Source organism: Callospermophilus lateralis, chromosome 18, assembly GCF_048772815.1.
Source record: "Callospermophilus lateralis isolate mCalLat2 chromosome 18, mCalLat2.hap1, whole genome shotgun sequence".
NCBI classification, from domain to species: domain Eukaryota; kingdom Metazoa; phylum Chordata; class Mammalia; order Rodentia; family Sciuridae; genus Callospermophilus; species Callospermophilus lateralis.
In genome coordinates, this window is record NC_135322.1 from 64,283,175 (window position 1) to 64,292,171 (window position 8,997).

Sequence of the window (8,997 nt, forward strand, 5' to 3'; positions counted from 1 at the left end):
GATGTGGAGGGGAGGGGACTCGCCGACTTCGAGCGTTCTCTGGAGGATGGGCTTTGGCTTTTGCTGGGACAGGCCTGCACTGAGCAGATTCGGGGCGCACTGGAAGGTCTGGGTTGGACGGACGGCAGTGCTGCGAGGGCTGCGCCTGCCCAGACGTCAGGCCCGACTGCCAGCTCTGGGGCGGGTGACTCAGGATGCCAGCTTCCCACTGTGTCCGTGGTGCAGACGGGCCGCCTGGTTCTGGACAATTGTTCTCTGGTGCTTTCGGACCGGTCACGTGACCTTTGACCCCTCTCCCTGCCGTAAAAAGCAGGGTTGGCGGTGCTGCCCTCCGGGGGCCCCTTCCAGCCAGAGGCTCTGGGAATCCAGGAAGTCCCAATGTAGACATGTGGCTCTGGAAGCTGGCAGCAAGCAGGGGGCGGAATCCGGAAGGCCCTGGCCATTGTGAGCCCAGTCTAGACGCCGGACGGAGGGACGGGGAGCCACCAAGGCAGGCAGCAGTGAAAGTCCCTTCCGCAGGCCCCGCCCCCGGGAAGCAGTGACCAGCCTCCTTGGCACCCACCCGGCTGGGCCAGGCCGCTATTGTCCTGCGTCCAGAGTCACCGGCCAGCCCAGTGCTTCCTCCTCGATAGATAACGCCGTTAGCCTGCAGGGCCAGGCCGTGCCTGCTGCAGCGGGCCCCGGCGGGAGCAGGGTGGGGGGCCTTCGCCGGGGGACTCTCGAGTGTCGTGAGCTTTTGTTTGTCACTGTGAATCCGTGTAGTAGGGGTCAACGTGGCAGTGACTGCTGCGTGGGGACGGCACCAGGTGTGCAGGCCGCCAGGGGACATCCCGGCCGGGGTCTGACAGGTGGAGACAGTGCTGGCGAGCCCGTCCGGCCGCGGACACAGCCCCACTGCACAGGGGCGTTGCCCAGGTGACCCTCCCCGCTCTGGGGTGCTGAGACCCCGCACTGAGACCCAGGTCTTCCGACAGCAGCCGGGCAGCGGCACGGTCTGAAGGCCCCAGCACGGAGCCGGGTTGAGACGTCGCTCTCCAGCTTGAGTGTGGGCCCAAGCACTCGGGGATCTGGTTGAAGCGCGGTCGACCCCGGCAGGTCTGGAGTGGGACCCGGGGTTCTGCATCACCCCCAGCCCCAGGGCACCCCGGAGCAGCAGGGCTAGTCAGCTGCTGCTCAAAAGCCCCTGCAGGCTCCAAGCGCTCCCTGAATCCGACCAAGGGGGGCAGGTTCTCCCAGGGACGGGGCGGGCAGCAGAATGCTAATGAACAGGAGAGAAGCAGAGCTGGGCGCCAGGGCTGCCCTGTGAGTTTGGGATGCCCACAGAGGACTGGCTGAGTGGACGGGGCAGGGCTCTGCATGACCTCCAGGTGCAGGGGTGTGGCTTCCAAGCACCCCCCCGCCAGGCGTGAGGTGCTGGTGCCACTCACCCTCACGTGGTGTCCAGGGCAGGGCTCTAGCTCTCCACCCTGGGCTCCCGTTGCCATGTCTGGGTCCCGACCTTCCTCACCCCCAGGATGCCACTTTAGGCCACATTCTTCCACCAAGGTGCAGCGTCCCCTGCAGAAGGAGCCCTGGGAAGAGCGGCAGCAGAGGCAGCAGCTCCTGGGTCTGGTCAGGGCTGGGCCAGACAGACCACTGTCCTTCTGCTCCTCACTGCACACCCACTGGCCTCCCCAGCCAGGATGGGGCCCCGGAGGACTGTGTCAGCTCTGTGGGACCATAGAGGACATCCTGGAGGTGTGTGGATGGAGAGCCCACACAGAGGCCCCGCGTGGCCGGTCACTAACACCTGGAGAATGGCGGGGTGTGGGTCTAGGAGAAAGAGCCCTGGATGTCCTCGCGGGGGTCCTCCTCTCTCTCGTGACCCCTCGGTCTTCAGTGGTGCACAGAGGCGGCTGCCTCCAGGCCTTCAACCACCCAGGGTTCTGCAGCCTGGGAGCCCTGAGGACGGATCTCCTCTGAGGGCAAAACTGGGAGCCACAACCCGAATTAAAGGTTGGAAAATCCTAGTTGGATGCAAGGTGACAGGGATGGCCTCAAGCTGGGGAAGCTGTAGGAGCCACCTCAGCCCTTCCTGTCCCCGTGACCCAGTGCCAGACCACATGCACACACACACACACACACACACACACACACACATGCACACACACATGCATACACACCCATGGGGGGTGAGCAGGACAGTTGCCTGGTTTGATGATTCTGTATCTTTCCTAAACAAGCCTCACCATGAATAGCGCTAAGATAGGGTCAATTAGACGTCCCTGCCCAGACTGGCGAGCGCCCCTTGTGGACTGGAGGTTCTGTGGTCAGCTGCAGGGCGTCCTCCTGGCCCCTCCTGGCCCTGGTGAGGCTGTGTCCACTTGCAGCTGCAGCAACGTTCTCTTTGCACGATGTCTGTGTAACTTGCGTTCGAAGCTCGTGGCAATGTCACTCTGTGAAGGGACGTTTTCCCCGTGGGAGAAGACACACTCGGTGCGGTCCTGGACAGTGTCCCAGGGCGAGTAGTGGTCCCACCAGGACTGGGCCACTCTCCTAGCTCTGGACTTGGGGACGCTGTCGAGCAGCAGTTGGCCGAAGGAGAAGCTGATGCAGAGGTGGGGAGCCTGCTGTGGGGACGTGGCCTGGGAATCCCGAGGACGTGGAGGGGGCCGCTCTTCCATCTGCAAATGCAGGGGCCAGGGAGAGGCGCTAGCCCCAGGGCTCCAGCCCGGGCTCCCAGCAGAGGTGGCCAGAGCGTCCCTTGGAACTCAATCCCCCGAGGAGGACTCCAGCCAGGCCTTGGGCAGCCCTGGCAGCCACGCAGGGCTCGGCTGGTTGTCCCCATGCTCCAGGGAGCCAGCGGGCATCCTCCCGGCCTCTCGCCATGCTGGCTGCCCTGTTACAAGCCGGGGAGGCCTGGGGAGCTGGGCACTGGAGCCCCCTGCTCCTCCAGGGGGAGCTGGCAGCCCCCGTGGCCTGTGCACTGACTGTCAGGGGGTCATGGACGTCCGTGCTGCCCATGGTTCTCTGAAGACGGGAGAAGGAGAAAAGGAGCTGATTTGAAGAACCAGGGGAGGGGAGGTTCTGAGGCACAGACATCACCGCCGCCTGCCGACTCTGCTGCATCGCACACGCGGTCGGGGCTGAGGCTTGGGCAGGAGGGACGTGTGCCTTGGGACACCGCAGGGAGAAACGTGGGTGCTTTGGGATGCGTATGGCTTGCAGTGGAGAGAGCCAGCAGCCACTCTGTGAAGCCCTCCTCCACACGGGCACCTGCAGCGGAGGACGCCGGACTGGGGATCTCCTGGGCTCGGGAGGGCGGTTCGTTCCCTGGGGAGCACGTCATCAGCGCAGCGTGAGCAGCATTGGCACCGCACCTGGAGGACACTTCTGTCAACGGGAATGAGGCTCTGCACAGGGTAAGTGTGCCCCAGGGACAGGGGCAGGGACTGGGGAAGGCATGGGGAGCACCAGACCCCAGACCAGCGTGGTCAGACCTGGGGGTATCTTCTTGGGTCATCTCCACATTCATCTAGAAACTCAAGTGACCACTCAACTTGGAGTATGGAACCAAAGAGATGCGGTGACCTGGACTGGACCCCAGCCGCGGAGGTGCTGTCACAACGGCAGCCCCCAGATCAGGACGAGCGGAAACCAGGGCCCGTCACCACGTGTGACTACAGAAGCTCGTCCTGTCGGGTGGCATGTCCAACAACTGACACCAAGGGACGCTGCACAAAGTCCCCAAACCGCATGCCCCCGAGGGGCTCAGTCTGCGGATCCCGGGAAGCTTTCATTCTGCGACTCAAAATCGCAGAAAGCTTATGGCCCATTTTGAAAGGGGGTCAATGCCTGTCTTCCAGCTGGACAGAGGCCTTCCACGTTGTTGACCAGTTTCCGTTGGGACCTGTGGGCCAGGCAGGAGCACAATGGCGTTGGAGTCCAGTGGAGAGCTTGTCCTAACTACACCAACGAAAGCCGGACACCCCGAGCGCCCAGCGCAGCTCTGAGCTCTCCCATCCCTCACTTGCTATAGGAAATGTCAACAAACCGCCCCCCACTGAAGGGCCGAGAACTCGCGGCCTCCACGCGTACTGTGCATTGAGCAGCTGGTTACTAAAAACACACACTCACTGTGGCTTAGTGTGATGTCTGTGAGATTGCTCAGCTTTCTAAAGTGAGACTGTGTCGAGGTTTCTTTTCTGATATTTGCTTTTCACTTGTTTGCATTTGTCGTTTCATGCTCTTTGCCTGAAAGAGGGATCCCCAAATTGCATAAGGTTTGGGCTCAGGAGACCTGGATCTGTGGGTGGCGGCAGAGCAGATGTACACTCCATCCAGGCCAGGAGGGGACTGGTGAGTCACTCGAAGGAGGACAATGGGAAGTGTCGCTGCTCTGAGACTGGACGTGGAGGCTCGCCGTGGGACCCAGCAGAAGCCGCAGGGCCGGGCAGTGGGTGTCGGGCCTGCGGAGCTTTGCTATGGCCCTTCCGTGAACGCCACCGGCTCAGGTCCATGAAACCCAGGCTCCCTCTCGGGGCCCCAGCCTCCTGCAGCGTCTTTAAAGGGTTAGAAACTCACCTGAAGAGGTGCCAAGGGGCAGGAAAGTGGGCACCATCCATGGAGCTCTGGCAAGCACCTCCCGGGAGGACGCAGCCCTGCAGTTGTGCTCCCCACACTCGGGGGTCCCTGGCGGCAAAGGCCCGGGGCAGCACTGTTGTCCATAGTGTGACGGCCCAGCTTCCGAGGTGCAGCGAGAGCTCAGCGAGGGCCAGGTCAAGAAGCGAGGGTCCCATCAGGAGGAGCCCGAGCTGCAGGCAGTCCACTGTCACCGCCAGAAGGAGGCAGCCCAGCCTCCCCCAGCCCCGAGGAGAGACCAAGGCCGTGGGAGAAAAGACCTTGTGCTGCCGGAGTCACGCAACATCGGGGGCGAAGCACACAGGCGGTTCTTTCCACGGAGCCTAGGCCTGCGCCTGGTGTGCAGCTGGCATGGTTTCCCTCTGACCCCACCGCTGAGCTTCCTAGAAAGTCTCCGGAGATCCCGGTCACATGACTGTGTGTTTGGGGCTTTATCGTCCTCTAAACCAACGAGGTGAGGCTCTGAACCCCATGGCAGCCCCATAAACTGCTCTCCAGCTGGCCCAGATGCTGGGGGCTTTCTGCGTCCTTCCCCCGTCCTCACAGGGAGCCTCCAGGAGGCCGCGGCAGAGCCCAGAGTTCCGGGTTTGCTGGAAGAAAACAACCAGACACGTTCAAGTGGGCCTCGGTTGTCCATCTCAGGACAGAAGCAGGCTTTATGAAGGACTTGTCTCAGCCACGCTGGCCAAGAGGGCAGAGTGCAGCTTTGCCCAGGCCTCACAGACAGGGTCCCCCGTCTCCTGGGCACTCTCGGGAGAGAGCAGACGGACTCTCCATCCACAGGTGGACTGGGGAGCGTGGGTTCCACAGGCCACTCCAGGCTGCCTCGAGGAGGTGCTGGTGGGGTCAGACCCAGTGACCAGGTCCTAGTGGACGATTCTCTCTGGGGCTGGAACCCACCCTTCGGTCCCCGCCCTCAGCCTCAGGCCCTGACTGGCATTGTCCCCTCTACCCCAGTCTCTTGATCCTGCTTCTCCTGTGGCTCTGGGTCACCTCCTCGTGTGCCCTGACTGTCCCGCAGGCACCTACTGGGCCTGGGACTTGCCTTTTATTCCACAGGGTCAGGGCGGGTTTTGTTTTGCTCTAGGTTTCCAGATTTTCGGGTCCTGGGGTTGCTGAGAAGGAATCTCAGACCTGAATTAGGCTTTGGGGCCTTTGGGGCCCATCCCAATGACCAGGGCCCACTTCCTCTGGGCTGCCTCCCTCTGCCCAGGGAGCCGGTGCCTGACCTAGGTGCCACCGTCCCTGTCCCTCATCAGCAGCTTCCCACCAGGACATCCTGGGGCTGGGCGTAAAGGCCCGTGGAGCCGCCAAGTCAGCACCTCAACCCAGACAGGCAGCTGAATCGGGCGGTGAAGAGGGGGGTCCGCCTGGGGTCACCAGCGCGCAGGGCCATGGGGCTGGGTCCCTCCTGGGGCGTCTCAGTTGGGAAGGTCAAGGAGGAATCCTGGGGTCGCGGGTGCAGACGGCTCCACGCGGCCTGACACACCCGGCCCGTCCGCATTGTCTCTCCCGAGGTGAGAACCCCTCACCTGGGGAAAGCCTCATAGAAAAAGTACCCCACCGAAAAGCGGCATGTCCCTGTTTATCGTTTGTGGAGGGAATTTCAGGCAGAGTCAGACATCCCTGGCAAAGAGGAAGAGCCGGTGCCAGGGCCCAGGTGCCTCTCGTTCCCAGTAGCATTAGCTGCTGGCCACTTGAGGACTGTCCAGTTAAAGCTGGTGTTGAGGTCAGCGAGTGGGGGCACGGGTGCTGGCCACGGCCCCTGGGTTCATAGGGAGCAAGCCCGGCCACCCAGCACCTGGCGTCCACCAGGAAGCCTCGGAGGTGAAATGGGGCTGAGAGCCGTGAGCAGGCCCAAGCCCTCCCGTGGACAGGAGGAGAGGGACGAAAGGGGAGACGGGGGTCCTGCTTGCAGGACGGCCAAGCCGCGGTGGGGCTAGAGTTTCCAGCCGCTCGTCCTGCGGGGCCGCTGTGCTGGCACGTCCTGTGGAAAACCGAGGGCCGAGGATACATTTCACCGTGGTGAACGCCATTCCCGAGCCAGCAGGGATCTGGGGAGACTTGAAACTTTTGACCCCTTGTCTGGGTCGGTCTGTCTGTCCAGACAGTGGCAGGAGGAGGGGAGGCCCAAGCAGCAAGGTAAGCCCAGACACGGCTTGACCAGATCCATGAGGCTGGCCACCGACTGTCCACGGGAGCCTTCAGAGCTGAGCCAGGGCCCTGTGCGGCTCTCTTGGCCCTTTGTCAGGTGAACCAGCGGCGCCAGCCCCGTGGGTCATTAAACAGAAAGCCAACTAGGAAACAGAGGCCGTGGTGGACACCCTGAGTGGTGGCCTGGGCAATGCCGGGGACTGTCTTTTAGGGAATTTCCTGAAGCAGCTCCTGCTTGGGTTGAGCCGGGTCCTGCAGAGACGTGGGAACCCTCCCCTCCCACAGATGTGACCTCGTTGGGACCCAACCTCAAAGGCTCTTTGGTTTGGCCACTGGTCCACCCAGGAGCAAGGAAGCCCTGGAACATGCCACCCCTGTCCTTGCCAAACTCTCCTCCACACCTCCTGACTCAGGACAGCACTCGGAAAGTCCTTGTCCTGGACCCTTGACCCTGGCCCATCCTCGCCACCAGACAGCTCCACTGGTGGGGACAGGCAGCCTAATCTTCTGCCAAACGCACACCTGGTGACTAGAAGGCACCTGGGGCGGGCAGGGTTTGGACGCGGTCAGCCAGCTGGGCTCCGCAGCTGCTCCTGGGCAGGTGCAGTTACATCCCACCTGCCTTTTGTCTCCGCCTGTGAAGCACCCGGGCCCATCCGGCCGAGGATAGCGAGGCCTTGACTCCAGGGTTCCTGCTGTTGCTCTCCATGGCGAGGCCGTGCTGGACGCCCCAGCGGCCACTTCCCTGGGAGCTCCCACAGCTGTCGGAAAGCACCTGCTCCACACAGCTGCCTGCAGTGCCCGTGAGGAGGTCTCAGAACTCTGCCCTAGGGGGCCGGCCAGAATGTCCTGGTGGGGAGGGGCAGCCACCCTGGATTCAGGAAAGAACAGTTGTCCCACCGAAGCTCCTGTAAGCACCACTAGATGCTGTTCAGTCCACTTTCTGCTGCTTGGGGACCCTAAAGATGACCAAAGTCACATAAAGAACCACATCACAAACCAGAAAGGCCCATGAAAGATCAGGTAGACAGGGATCTCCAAATCTCAGGGCTCCAAGGGGCCAGCGGGAAGAGGGGACCAGGTGGCTACTGAATTTTGGTTGGATGACCTTGAGCAAATTAAGTCTGTTTTCTGAACCTCACTTTCCTCACCTGTGAAGTGGGCAATATTGGCTGCTTGGTGGAGGCTGGGGAGGTATTGCAGGGATAAAGTGCTGCACTGTTCCAAGCAGGGGAGGCAGCGGCTGCTCTCAGACCCAGCTGGACCTCTAGGGATGAGGTCAGAGAGTGCAAAGGAATGCCCTTTGCCCTCAGTAAGGGTCGGGGGAAGCGACGGCCACACCAGTGCAGTTCACTGTTGCTCTTCATGGCGAGGGCTTGGGTGCTGACAGTGGTCGCAGTCCCCTGGGTGGATTGTTCCAGAACAATCGGATTCTCTTTTCATTTGCTTCAAGGTGATTTCCTTCCTGTATCCAAATGGGTCAGCATGGGGCAACAAGAATTTCTTTAGTATTTTCCACAATTGAAGTGTGGTTACACTATAGAAAAGAAATGGCCTGATCACTAGAAACATTCGGAGAACTCTGTAGCTATGATTTGTTGTGTTATGTTGGTAATGGTCATGGTGATAAAAAAATAAATAAAATCACCATCACTATCACCATCATCACTACCATCACCACCACCACCATCACCACCATTACCACACCATCACCACCATCACTACCACCACCATCATCACCATCACCACCATCGCCACTATCACCATCATCACCATCACTACCATCACCATCACCATCACCACCACCATCACCATCTCCACCATTATCACACCATCACTAGCATCACCACCACCACCACCACATCACCACCACTATCACCATCTCCACCACCATCACCATCACCACCATCACCACCACCACCACCATCACCATCACCACCATCACCACCACCACCACCATCACCATCACCACCACCACCACCATCACCATCACCACCATTGCCACCATCACCATCATCACCATCACCATCACCATCACCATCACCATCATCACCATCACCATCACCATCACCACCATTGCCACACCATCACCATCACCATCACCACCATCACCATCACCATCACCATCACCATCACCATCATCACCATCACCATCACCATCACCACCACCACCATCACCATCACCATCACCACCATTGCCACACCATCACCATCACCATCACC